The sequence below is a fragment of the Odontesthes bonariensis genome, chromosome 20 (assembly GCF_027942865.1).
Source record: "Odontesthes bonariensis isolate fOdoBon6 chromosome 20, fOdoBon6.hap1, whole genome shotgun sequence".
In the NCBI taxonomy this organism is placed as follows: domain Eukaryota; kingdom Metazoa; phylum Chordata; class Actinopteri; order Atheriniformes; family Atherinopsidae; genus Odontesthes; species Odontesthes bonariensis.
Genome location: NC_134525.1, coordinates 602,168 through 616,200, shown reverse-complemented (window position 1 = coordinate 616,200; position 14,033 = coordinate 602,168).

The window sequence follows — 14,033 nt, the reverse complement described above, 5'->3', positions numbered from 1 at the left end:
TGACGTTTGGCCTATAGGTGGCGCAATATGTAGCAAAAATGCATATTTGCTCATATCTTTGGACCCCTTGTGCCAAATTTCACAAATGAGGTACCGTTGGAATCCCTGAATGCAGACGAGGTCAACGCAACAAATAATGTCATATGCGCCATCTTGGATTGTCCGCCATTTTGAATTTAATCGAAAACCTTCAAAAAGTATTTTAAGCCACTAAGATTGTCCAATCTCCACGAGACTTGGCACATAGAATCTTCAGACCAAGCCGCAAACAAGTTATTATGTGGATTTTTTTATTTCACTTCCGTGTAACCGCGGGAGCCAATCAAACTCCATGCCGACGAGCAAATGGGACATTTGGCCGTATCTCTGCGATGCATTGATGTATCGATGCCAAACTTGGTGCATGAACTCACGACGCCTTCCTGAGCAGCCCAAGCCTTGCCTATTGTGCCATTCTGCTAGGACCCCCACATCGCTGCTTGCAGCTATATTTGATCTACTTTCCGCTGCAATTGAAGTCTATGGCAGCCCCATGAACGCTATGGTAAAAAGTTGTGAAATTTGGCACACGTAATCAGCCAAGTGCCAAAGCCAAAGTCAAGAAATTTCATGCCCCAAGAGCTTACTCTCTAGCGCCACCAACACGCCAAAGTTCAAAGTGCATTCAGCCTAATAACTTTGGACTACTTGGTCCAAATTTCACAAATGAGGCATCGTTGGAATCCTTGGATCATGACGAGTCCAACGCACCCTATGACGTCAATTTGCGTATACTTAGATTTTCCGCCATTTTGAATTTTATCAAAAAGCTTAAAAAAGCATTTCAGGTCACAGAGATTGTCCAAGTATCACGAAACTTGGCACATAGACTCTTAAGACCAAGCCGCACAAAAGTTATCGTGTGGAATTTTTAATTAGGCTTCCATTTTTCCTTAAAAGCCAATCAAACTTGAGGTTGACGCCCCCAAACCGGAAGTGAGGTCATATCTTGGCAACCATTTGATATCATGACGTCAAACTTATCACACAGACTCAAGACTGCTAAGGTAAGAGGCCCAAGAAGTTTGGTGACGTTCGGCCTATAGGTGGCGCTATATGTAGCAGAAATGCATTTTTGCTCATATCTTTGGACCCCTTGGTCCAAATTTCACAAATGAGGTATCAATAGAATCCCTGGATAAGGTCGAGGTCAACACACTTAATGACGTCATTTGCGCCATCTTGGATTGTCCGCCATTTTGAATTTAATCAAAAACCTTCAAAACGCATTTCAGGCCACTAAGATTGTCCAATCTCCACGAGACTTGGCACATAGAATCTTCAGACCAAGCCGCACATAAGTTATTATGTGGATTTTTTTATTTAACTTCCGTGTAACCGCGGCAGCCAATCAAACTCCATGCCGACGCGCAAATGGGACATTTGGCCGTATCTCTGCGATGCATTGATGTATCGATGCCAAACTTGGTGCATGGACTCACGACGCCTTCCTGAGCAGCCCAAGCCTTGCCTATTGGGCCATTCTGCTAGGACCCCCACATTGCTGCTTGCAGCTATATTTGGGGGTCCTAGCAGCGAAGCTGCAGGAACCCATTGTGTTAGTAGCTTTTCTTATTGGGGGTCCTAGCAGCGAAGCTGCAGGAACCCATTGTGTTAGTAGCTTTTCTTATTATTATTCTTCTACTTTCCGCTGCAATTGAAGTCTATGGCAGCCCCATTAAAGCTATGGTAAAAAGTTGTGAAATTTGGCACACGTAATCAGCCAAGTGCCAAAGCCAAAGTCAAGAAATTTCATGCCCCAAGACCTTACTCTCTAGCGCCACCAACACGTCAAAGTTCAAAGTGCATTCAGCCTAATAACTTTGGACTACTTGGTCCAAATTTCACAAGTGAGGTATCGTTGGAATCCTTGGATCATGACGAGTCCAACGCACCCTATGACGTCAATTTGCGTATACTTAGATTTTCCGCCATTTTGAATTTTATCAAAAAGCTTAAAAAAGCATTTCAGGCCACGCAGATTGTTCAATCTTCACGAAACTTGGCACATAGACTCTTAAGACCAAGCCGCACAAAAGTTATTGGGTGGAATTTTTAATTAGGTTTCCGATTTTCCATAAAAGCCAATCAAACTCGTGGTTGACGCCGCCAAACCGGAAGTGAGGCCATATCTTGGTAACCATTTGATGTTATGACGTCAATCTCATAACACAAACTCACACCTATGACTGTAAGAAGCCCAAGAAGTTTGGTGACAATTGGCCTATAGGTGGCGCTATATGTAGCTAAAATGCATTTTTGCTCATATCTTTGGACCCCTTTGGCCAAATTTCACAAATGAGGTAACAATGGAATCCCTGGATGTAGTCGAGGCCAAAGAAAATCATGACGTCATCTGCGCCATTTTTTATTGTCCGCCATTTTGAATTGAATCGAAAACCTTCAAAAAGCATTTCAGGCCACTGAGATTGTCCGATCTCCACGGGACTTGGCACATAGAATCTTCAGACCAAGCCGCACATAAGTTAACATGTGGATTTTTTTTATTTCAAATCCGTTTAACCGCGGCAGCCAATCAAACTCCATGCCGACGCGCAAATGGGACATTTGGCCGTATCTCTGCGATGCATTGATGTATCGATGCCAAACTTGGTGCATGGACTCACGAAGCCTTCCTGAGCGGCCCAAGCCTTCCCTATTGTGCCATTCTGCTAGGACCCCCACATCGCTGCTTGCAGCTATATTTATTATTGATCCGTTTCTGCTGCAATTGAAGTCTATGGCAGCCCCATGAACGCTATGCGAGAAAGTTGTGAAATTTGGCACACGTAATCAGCCAAGTGCCAAAGCCAAAGTCAAGAATTTTCATGCCCCAAGAGCTTACTCTCTAGCGCCACCAACATGCCAAAGTTCAAAGTGCATTCAGCCTAATAACTTTGGACTACTTTGTCCAAATTTCACAAATAAGGCATCGTTGGAATCCTTGGATCATGACGAGTCCAACGCACCCTATGACGTCAGTTTGCGTATACTTAGATTTTCCGCCATTTTGAATTTTATCAAAAAGCTTAAAAAAGCATTTCAGATCACACAAATTGTCAAATCGTCACGAAACTTGGCATATAGACTCTTCAGACCAAGCCGCACAAAAGTTATCGTGTGGAATTTTTAATTAGGCTTCCGATTTTCCATAAAACCCAATCAAACTCGAGGTTGACGCCCCCAAACCGGAAGTGAGGCCATATCTTGGCAACCATTTGATATTATGACGTCAAACTTATAACACAGACTCAAGACTGCTAAGGGAAGAGGCCCAAGAAGTTTGATGACGTTCGGCCTATAGGTGGCGCTATATGTAGCCAAAATGCATTTTTGCTGATAACTTTGGACCCCTTGGTCCACATTTCACAAATGAGAAACCAGTAGAATCCCTGGATAAGGACGAGGTCAACACACTTAATGACGTCATTTGCGCCATCTTGGATTGTCCGCCATTTTGAATTTAATCAAAAACCTTCAAAACGCATTTCAGGCCACTAAGATTGTCCAATCTCCACGAGACTTGGCACATAGAATCTTCAGACCAAGCCGCACATAAGATATTAGGTGGATTTTTTTATTTAACTTCCGTGTAACCGCGGCAGACAATCAAACTCCATGCCGACGCGCAAATGGGACATTTGGCCGTATCTCTGCGATGCATTGATGTATCGATGCCAAACTTAGTGCATGGACTCACGACGCCTTCCTGAGCTGCCCAAGCCTTCCCTATTGTGCCATTCTGCTAGGACCCCCACATCGCTGCTTGCAGCTATATTTGGGGGTCCTAGCAGCGAAGCTGCAGGAACCCATTGTGTTAGTAGCTTTTCTTATTATTATTATTATTATTATTATTGGGGGTCCTAGCAGCGAAGCTGCAGGAACCCATTGAGTTAGTAGCTTTTCCTATTATTATTATTAATCCGTTTCTGCTGCAATTGAAGTCTATGGCAGCCCCATGAACGCTATGGTAAAAAGTTGTGAAATTTAGCACACTTAATCAGCCAAGGGCCAAAATGAAACTCAAGAATTTTCATGGCCCAAGAGCTTACTCTCTAGCGCCACCAACACGCCAAAGTTCAAAGTGCATTCAGCCTAATAACTTTTGAATACTTGGCCCAAATTTCATAAACAAGACATCATTGGAATCCTTGGATTATGACGAGTCCAACGCACCCTATGACGTCAATTTGCGTATGCCTAGATTTTCCGCCATTTTGAATTTTATTAAAAAGCTTAAAAAAGCATTTCAGGTCACACAGATTGTCAAATCTTCACGAAACTTGGCACATAGACTCTTAAGAACAAGCCGCACAAAAGTTATCATGTGGAATTTTTAATTAGGCTTCCATTTTTCCATAAAAGCCAATCAAACTCGAGGTTGACGCCCCCAAACCGGAAGTGAGGTCATATCTTGGCAACCATTTGATGTTATGACGTCAAACTTATAACACAGACTCAAGACTGCAAAGGTAAGAGGCCCAAGAAGTTTGGTGACGTTCGGCCTATAGGTGGCGCTATATGTAGCCAAAATGCATTTTTGCCCATATCTTTGGACCACTTGGTCCAAATGTCACAAATGAGGTACCAATGGAATCCCTGGATGCAGCCGAGGTCAATGCACATCATGACGTCATCAGCTCCATCTTGGAATGTCCGCCATTTTGAATTTAATCGAAAACCTTCAAAAAGCATTTCAGGCCTCTGAGAGTGTCCAATCTCGACGGAACTTGGCAAATAGAATCTTCAGACCAAGCCGCACATAAGTTATCATGTGGATTTTTTTATTTCACTTCCGTGTAACCGCGGCAGCCAATCAAACTCCATCCCGACGCGCAAATGGGACATTTGGCCGTATCTCTGCGATGCATGGATGTATCGATGCCAAACTTGGTGCATGAACTCACGACGCCTTCCTGAGCAGCCCAAGCCTTGCCTATTGTGCCATTCTGCTAGGACCCCCACATCGCTGCTTGCAGCTATATTTGGGGGTCCTAGCAGCGAAGCTGCAGGAACCCATTGAGTTAGTAGCTTTTCCTATTATTATTATTATTATTATTATTCCTCTACTTTCTGCTGCAATTGAAGTCTATGGCAGCCCCATGAACGCTATGGTAAAAAGTTGTGAAATTTGGCACACTTAATCAGCCAAGTGCCAAAAGCAAACTCAAGAATTTTCATGGCCCAAGACCTTGCTCTCTAGCGCCACCAACACGTCAAAGTTCAAAGTGCATTCAGCCTAATAACTTTTGAATACTTGGCCCAAATTTCAAAAACAAGACATCATTGGAATCCTTGGATCATGACGAGTCCAACGCACCCTATGACGTCAATTTGCGTATACTTAGATTTTCCGCCATTTTGAATTTTATCAAAAAGCTTAAAAAAGCATTTCAGGTCACAGAGATTGTCCAATTTTCACGAAACTTGGCACATAGACTCTTAAGACCAAGCCGCACAAAAGTTATCGTGTGGAATTTTTAATTAGGCTTCCATTTTTCCATAAAAGCCAATCAAACTCGAGGTTGACGCCCCCAAACCGGAAGTGAGGTCATATCTTGGCAACCATTTGATATCATGACGTCAAACTTATAACACAGACTCAAGACTGGAAAGGTAAGAGGCCCAAGAAGTTTGGTGACGTTCGGCCTATAGGTGGCGCTGTATGTAGCAAAAATGCATTTTTGCTCATATCTTTGGACCCCTTGGTCCAAATATCACAAATGAGGTACCAATGGAATCCCTGGATGCAGCTTAGGTCAATGCACATCATGACGTCATCTGCGCCATCTTGGATTGTCCGCCATTTTGAATTTAATCAAAAACCTTCAAAACGCATTTCAGGCCACTAAGATTGTCCAATCTCCACGAGACTTGGCACATAGAATCTTCAGACCAAGCCGCACATAAGTTATTATGTGGATTTTTTTATTTCACTTCCGTGTAACCGCGGCAGCCAATCAAACTCCATGCCAACGAGCAAATGGGACATTTGGCCGTATCTCTGCGATGCATTGATGTATCGATGCCAAACTTGGTGCATGGACTCACGACGCCTTCCTGAGCGGCCCAAGCCTTCCCTATTGTGCCACTCTGCTAGGACCCCCACATCGCTGCTTGCAGCTATATTTGGGGGTCCTAGCAGCGAAGCTGCAGGAACCCATTGAGTTAGTAGCTTTTCCTATTATTATTAATCCGTTTCTGCTGCAATTGAAGTCTATGGCAGCCCCATGAACGCAATGGTAAAAAGTTGTGAAATTTGGCACACGTAATCAGCTAAGTGCCAAAGCCAATATCAAGAATTTTCATGCCCCAAGAGCTTACTCTCTAGCGCCACCAACACGCCAAAGTTCAAAGTGCATTCAGCCTAATAACTTTGGACTACTTGGTCCAAATTTCACAAATGAGGCATCGTTGGAATCCTTGGATCATAACGAGTCCAACGCACCCTATGACGTCAATTTGCGTATGCTTAGATTTTCCGCCATTTTGAATTTTATCAAAAAGCTTAAAAAAGCATTTCAGGTCACAGAGATTGTCCAAGTATCACGAAACTTGGCACATAGACTCTTAAGACCAAGCCGCACAAAAGTTATCGTGTGGAATTTTTAATTAGGCTTCCATTTTTCCTTAAAAGCCAATCAAACTTGAGGTTGACGCCCCCAAACCGGAAGTGAGGTCATATCTTGGCAACCATTTGATATCATGACGTCAAACTTATCACACAGACTCAAGACTGCTAAGGTAAGAGGCCCAAGAAGTTTGGTGACGTTCGGCCTATAGGTGGCGCTATATGTAGCAGAAATGCATTTTTGCTCATATCTTTGGACCCCTTGGTCCAAATTTCACAAATGAGGTATCAATAGAATCCCTGGATAAGGTCGAGGTCAACACACTTAATGACGTCATTTGCGCCATCTTGGATTGTCCGCCATTTTGAATTTAATCAAAAACCTTCAAAACGCATTTCAGGCCACTAAGATTGTCCAATCTCCACGAGACTTGGCACATAGAATCTTCAGACCAAGCCGCACATAAGTTATTATGTGGATTTTTTTATTTAACTTCCGTGTAACCGCGGCAGCCAATCAAACTCCATGCCGACGCGCAAATGGGACATTTGGCCGTATCTCTGCGATGCATTGATGTATCGATGCCAAACTTGGTGCATGGACTCACGACGCCTTCCTGAGCAGCCCAAGCCTTGCCTATTGGGCCATTCTGCTAGGACCCCCACATTGCTGCTTGCAGCTATATTTATTCTTCTACTTTCTGCTGCAATTGAAGTCTATGGCAGCCCCATGAACGCTATGGTAAAAAGTTGTGAAATTTGGCACACGTAATTAGCCAAGTGCCAATCACAAACTCAAGAATTTTCATGGCCCAAGAGTCTACTCTCTAGCGCCACCAACACGTCAAAGTTCAAAGTGCATTCAGCCTAATAACTTTTGACTACTTGGTCCAAATTTCACAAACAAGACATCATTGGAATCCTTGGATCATGACGAGTCCAACGCACCCTATGACGTCAATTTGCGTATACCTAGGTTTTCCGCCATTTTGAATTTTATCAAAAAGCTTAAAAAAGCATTTCAGGTCACAGAGATTGTCCAATTATCACGAAACTTGGCACATAGACTCTTAAGACCAAGCCGCACAAAAGTTATCGTGTGGAATTTTTAATTAGGCTTCCATTTTTCCATAAAAGCCAATCAAACTCGAGGTTGACGCCCCCAAACCGGAAGTGAGGTCATATCTTGGCAACCATTTGATATCATGACGTCAAACTTATAACACAGACTCAAGACTACTAAGGTAAGAGGCCCAAGAAGTTTGGTGACGATCGGCCTATAGGTGGCGCTATATGTAGCAAAAATGCATTTTTGCTCATATCTTTGGACCCCTTTGTCCACATTTCACAAATGAGGTACCAGTAGAATCCCTGGATAAGGACGAGGTCAACACACTTAATGACGTCATTTGCGCCATCTTGGATTGTCCGCCATTTTTAATTTAATCAAAAACCTTCAAAACGCATTTCAGGCCACTAAGATTGTCCAATCTCCACGAGACTTGGCACATAGAATCTTCAGACCAAGCCGCACATAAGTTATTATATGGATTTTTTTATTTAACTTCCGTCTAACCGCAGCAGCCAATCAAACTCCATGCCGACGCGCAAATGGGACATTTGGCCGTATCTCTGCGATGCATTGATGTATCGATGCCAAACTTGCTGCATGGACTCACGACGCCTTCCTGAGCAGCCCAAGCCTTCCCTATTGTGCCATTCTGCTAGGACCCCCACATCGCTGCTTGCAGCTATATTTGGGGGTCCTAGCAGCGAAGCTGCAGGAACCCATTGTGTTAGTAGCTTTTCCTATTATTATTATTATTATTATTGATCTACTTTCTGCTGCAATTGAAGTCTATGGCAGCCCCATGAACGCTATGGTAAAAAGTTGTGAAATTTGGCACAGTTAATCAGCCAAGTGCCAAAGCCAATGTCAAGAATTTTCATGCCCCAAAAGCTTACTCTCTAGCGCCACCAACACGCCAAAGTTCAAAGTGCATTCAGCCTAATAACTTTTGAATACTTGGCCCAAATTTCATAAACAAGACATCATTGGAATCCTTGGATCATGACGAGTCCAACGCACCCTATGACGTCAATTTGCGTATACTTAGATTTTCCGCCATTTTGAATTTTATCAAAAAGCTTAAAAAAGCATTTCAGGTCACAGAGATTGTCCAATTATCACGAAACTTGGCACATAGACTCTTAAGACCAAGCCGCACAAAAGTTATCCAAGGGAATTTTTAATTAGGCTTCCATTTTTCCATAAAAGCCAATCAAACTCGAGGTTGACGCCCCCAAACCGGAAGTGAGGTCATATCTTGGCAACCATTTGATGTTATGACGTCAAACTTATAACACAGACTCAAGACTGCAAACGTAAGAGGACCAAGAAGTTTGGTGACGTTCGGCCTATAGGTGGCGCTATATGTAGCCAAAATGCATTTTTGCCCATATCTTTGGACCACTTGGTCCAAATGTCACAAATGAGCTACCAATGGAATCCCTGGATGAAGCTTAGGTCAATGCACATCATGACGTCATCAGCGCCATCTTGGAATGTCCGCCATTTTGAATTTAATCGAAAACCTTCAAAAAGCATTTCAGGCCTCTGAGAGTGTCCAATCTCGACGGAACTTGGCAAATAGAATCTTCAGACCAAGCCGCATATAAGTTATCATGTGGATTTTTTTATTTCACTTCCGTGTAACCGCGGCAGCCAATCAAACTCCACGCCGACGCGCAAATGGGACATTTGGCCGTATCTCTGCGATGCATTGATGTATCGATGCCAAACTTGGTGCATGAACTCACGACGCCTTCCTGAGCAGCCCAAGCCTTGCCTATTGTGCCATTCTGCTAGGACCCCCACATCGCTGCTTGCAGCTATATTTATTATTCTACTTTCTGCTGCAATTGAAGTCTATGGCAGCCCCATGAACGCTATGGTAAAAAGTTGTGAAATTTGGCACACGTAATCAGCCAAGTGCTAAAGCCAATGTCAAGAATTTTCATGCCCCAAAAGCTTACTCTCTAGCGCCACCAACACGCCAAAGTTCAAAGTGCATTCAGCCTAATAACTTTTGAATACACGGCCCAAATTTCATAAACAAGACATCATTGGAATCCTTGGATTATGACGAGTCCAACGCACCCTATGACGTCAGTTTGCGTATACTTAGATTTTCCGCCATTTTGAATTTTATCAAAAAGCTTAAAAAAGCATTTCAGGTCACACAGATTGTCAAATCTTCACGAAACTTGGCACATAGACTCTTAAGACCAAGCCGCACAAAAGTTATCATGTGGAATTTTTAATTAGGCCTCCATTTTTCGATAAAAGCCAATCAAACTCGAGGTTGACGCCCCCAAACCGGAAGTGAGGTCATATCTTGGCAACCATTTGATGTTATGACGTCAAACTTATAACACAGACTCAAGACTGCAAAGGTAAGAGGCCCAAGAAGTTTGGTGACGTTCAGCCTATAGGTGGTGCTATATGTAGCCAAAATGCATTTTTGCCCATATCTTTAGACCACTTGGTCTAAATGTCACAAATGAGGTACCAGTGGAATCCTTGGATGAAGCCGAGGTCAACGCATCTCATGACGTCATCAGCGCCATCTTGGAATGTCCGCCATTTTGAATTAAATCGAAAACCTTCAAAAAGCATTTCAGGCCTCTGAGAGTGTCCAATCTCGACGGAACTTGGCAAATAGAATCTTCAGACCAAGCCGCACATAAGTTATTATGTGGATTTTTTTATTTAACTTCCGTGTAACCGCGGCAGCCAATCAAACTCCACGCCGACGCGCAAATGGGACATTTGGCCGTATCTCTGCGATGCATTGATGTATCGATGCCAAACTTGGTGCATGAACTCACGACGCCATCCTGAGCAGCCCAAGCCTTGCCTATTGTGCCATTCTGCTAGGACCCCCACATCGCTGCTTGCAGCTATATTTATATATATATTATATATTATATATATTTTTGGGAGTCGCTCTTTGACTCTGTAGCGCCCCCTATAATGCTTAAAAATGGTCCCCTTAATAGGAATAGTTTCGCGTGGGACAACGAAATTCGGTACACTCATTCATCATGCCCAGACGCACAAAAAAGTCTAATGCCGCCATGGTCCCACCTTCACAGGAAGGCGGCCATTTTGGATGGAAAGTGCGTTTTGGTGCCATTTTTGACCGATTCCACGTCTTGCATAAGATCGAACTCGTCCCACAGATTTAATGCTACAGACTTCAAACTTGGTCAGGTTACTCTTAAGACATGGGGGAAAAAATTCATGGGGAAACTTTTTCAAAACTTAAAGGGCGTTGCCGTGGTGACGCCTCAAAGTTGGATGACTCGCCATCACTCGCCTCAAAAAATCTGCACGCAGTTATTAATTCCATATTTTTCTTTTATCATGCAAGTTAAATCTGCTGTTTTTCAATGTGTGCCTTCTTCTATTGTTTACACCTTATTCCTCAATAAAAATGATGAATTTTAGTTTTTCGTCTCATTTAAAGAATCTGCTTTAGATGGTAATGTCAACTAAGTCACAAATAAATGTAGCTTTCCCCACAGTAATTTAGTATGATCCTTTCACAGATGGGGGCTGCAGGCCACAAACACCCTAAACCCGACATGGTTTGCTATGATGTAATGTTTATAAGGCAAGGCAATTTTATTTATAGAGCACAATTCGTACACAGGTAATTCAAAGTGTTTTACAGCTACATAAAATCACAAGAAGGCAATAAAACCATTTAAAAAAAAAAAATCATTAATTCATTCATTAAAAAGTGAAGAGTGCAGATAAAATACTTTCAGGTGTCATATGCACAGCTAAACAGAACTGTTTTCAGCCTGGATTTAAACATTGTCAGAGCTGAGGCCTGTCTCACATCTTCTGGAAGACTGTTCCAGATTTTAGGAGCATAAAACTGAAACGCAGCCTCACCTTGTTTAGTCCTGACTCTGGGCCCCAGCAGGAGACCCCTCCCTGAGGCAGGAGACCCCTCCCTGAGGCAGCAGACCCCTCCCTGAGGCAGGAGACCCCTCCCTGGGGCAGCAGACCCCTCCCTGGGGCAGGAGACCCCTCCCTGGGGCAACAGACACCTCCCTGGGGCAGCAGACCCCTCCCTGGGGCAGGAGACCCCTCCCTGAGGTTCTCAGAGCCCGAGTTGGTTCATATGGCTCTAACATGTCAGAGATGTACTTTGGTGCTTGACCATGAAGAGACTTGTACACAAGCAGAGCTGTTTTAAAGTCTATTCTCTGAGCGACAGGAAGCCAGTGCAGAGACCTGAGCACTGGACTAATATGCTCGTATTTCCTGGTTCTATCAGGACTCGAGCAGCAGCGTTCTGGATGTACTGCAGCTGTCTTACAGCCCGTTTAGAGCCCAGTGAGCAGGCCGTTACAGCAGTCTAACCTGCTGGAGACAAACGCATGGATCAGTCTCTCTAAGTCTGCTTTAGACACTATTCCTTTGATTCTGCCAATGTTTTTAGATGGTAAACTGTACCTGTCATTACTTGGAAATGTTCTGTTATAACTGCTTTTTGGAAGGTGGTTTTAATAATCTTATTCCCATTGTTGACTTTTATTTTCGGTAGATTAAAATAACACGACAGAAGCAACTTTTCGCAACGAAATGTGATGTGTATTACCAGTGCACACCAGTAACCACTCCGGTGAGTTGATGATTTTGAAACGGACGTTTATGGTGCTTTTACGGACCTTTTTGGACATGCACATGACTTGCCGTTCTGAAGCAGGTTGACAAGAATCAAAATTAGGCAAATACCGGAGACAGCAGTAAACATCAAAAAAGCGGTGAGGGGGGTTCTAAAACATTGCAGACGACTCAGAAAAGAGGCTTAATGTTGAAAATACCGCAGTTCCCCTTTAAGTGTAATGAGATACTCAATGAGACAAATATCCGTGGTAAGATTTAGATTTTTACCAGTGCAGAAGCTGTTGTTAAAAAGAAGGCAGAGGTCTCCTCAGTCATACCAAGTCTTTGTTAATAATTCTTTTATTTCTGGCTAAAAAATGTATTTTGCTGAGGTGGTCGACTCCCCGGGTCTCCACCGTCACATGTGGTCAACACAGATTTCTGCTCTTATTCCTCTGGAGAAGTTGACTCGTGACCTTAACCATAAAGCAGAACCATCAAACTCCTTCTTACAGAAACTTTAACTGATCATCTGTCCCTGTTAGAGGAGATCTGACTGCTTTTCACTTTGATTCTTTTTGTTTATTTCAAACACGATTCACTCACCCGTCTTACCTCTTCTATTTCTACCCCCTACCCTGCAAAAGTATTTGCACTCAAATGATTTAAGTAATATTTAATACTGCAATATTAAGTAAATTTTACTTACCATAAAACATAAGTTTTGAAGATATTAAGTAACATTTACTTAACTACATCTAAGTTTTAAGTTATATTTATTTAAACAAACTAAGTAAAGTCTACTTGTTTTTCATAGGCAGGAACATCATTTTACTCAAGATTTTAAGTAAATTTTATATATCTGTAGTATTTGCTGTTATTAAGTAACTTAGTAGATTTTAACGATACACTTTCAGAGTAAAGTTTATGTAGTATTTCTAGGTTTATGTACATACAACTATTAAACATTTAAATTGTATGAGGAAACCTAAGTAAACTCTTACTCTTCCCCCATAATTCATGTTTTACGTTAACAAAATGTATAATTTTACTTAAGAAGCTCGAGTTCTTACTGAATCTTAAAAATACAAGGTAGAAATTATGACAGTTACTCTAATAGAGTTTACTTCACCAAAAAGTCACTTTTTTCAGAGTATTTATATATATGTAGAGATACATATTGCAGCGCTCGTGTTAGTTTAGGGTGGGATTTTTGTTTGTTTTGTTGTCGGTTTTGTTTTTCTAATGTTTGTACACTTACAACTGAAAAACCAATAAAAAGAGTATAAAAAAAAAAAAAAAAAAAAAAGAAGGCAGAGACTCTGGATCTTCATGCTCCCGATGCTGGCGTCCATTTTCTGAAGCCGCTTGGCCAACACGAGGTCATCAGCCGCCATGGAGGGAGGTCCCCAGTCCATCATTACCAGTCAGAGTGTCACAGATTACAGTCCAATTTTATTTATTTAAAGATCCTCACAGCTTAATGAGGAACTCAATAAATGGTCCCCTGACATTCCAGATACATGTGTGAAATGTTTGACGGAGAAAGGTACTTTGATTCATTGTGTATGGGAATGTCCTAAGCTGGTATCTTTTTGGAAAATGGTTGTCCACACTCTGTAAAGTCACAGGTATCCAGGTACCCTGTGTAGCAAAACTTTGTGTTCTAGGGATATATCCAGATTGCTTTTCTGTTAACTCTAAGTATAAGACTCTGATCAACTTTGGCCTCCTGCA